The following is a 235-nucleotide window of genomic DNA, read 5'->3' as shown; positions in this document are numbered from 1 at the left end:
CAGATGATGGCTGAGGCTAGAGTCATCTAAAGACACAACTTTAGATGACTCACACCATGGCTGCTGGCTAGAAGCTTACCTGAGACTTCTCCATATAGCTTGAGCTAGTCACAGCATGGTGGCTGAGTTATAAGGGGAAATGTTCTAAGAAACACAAACTGAAGCTGCAAGGCTTTTTATGAGCTATCATTGAGAGAATAACATAACTTCCACTGTATTTTATTGATGTAGCATT

Source organism: Balaenoptera physalus (assembly GCF_965194825.1).
Source record: "Balaenoptera physalus genome assembly, chromosome: 2".
In the NCBI taxonomy this organism is placed as follows: Eukaryota; Metazoa; Chordata; class Mammalia; order Artiodactyla; family Balaenopteridae; genus Balaenoptera; species Balaenoptera physalus.
This window is presented reverse-complemented; position numbering follows the sequence as displayed.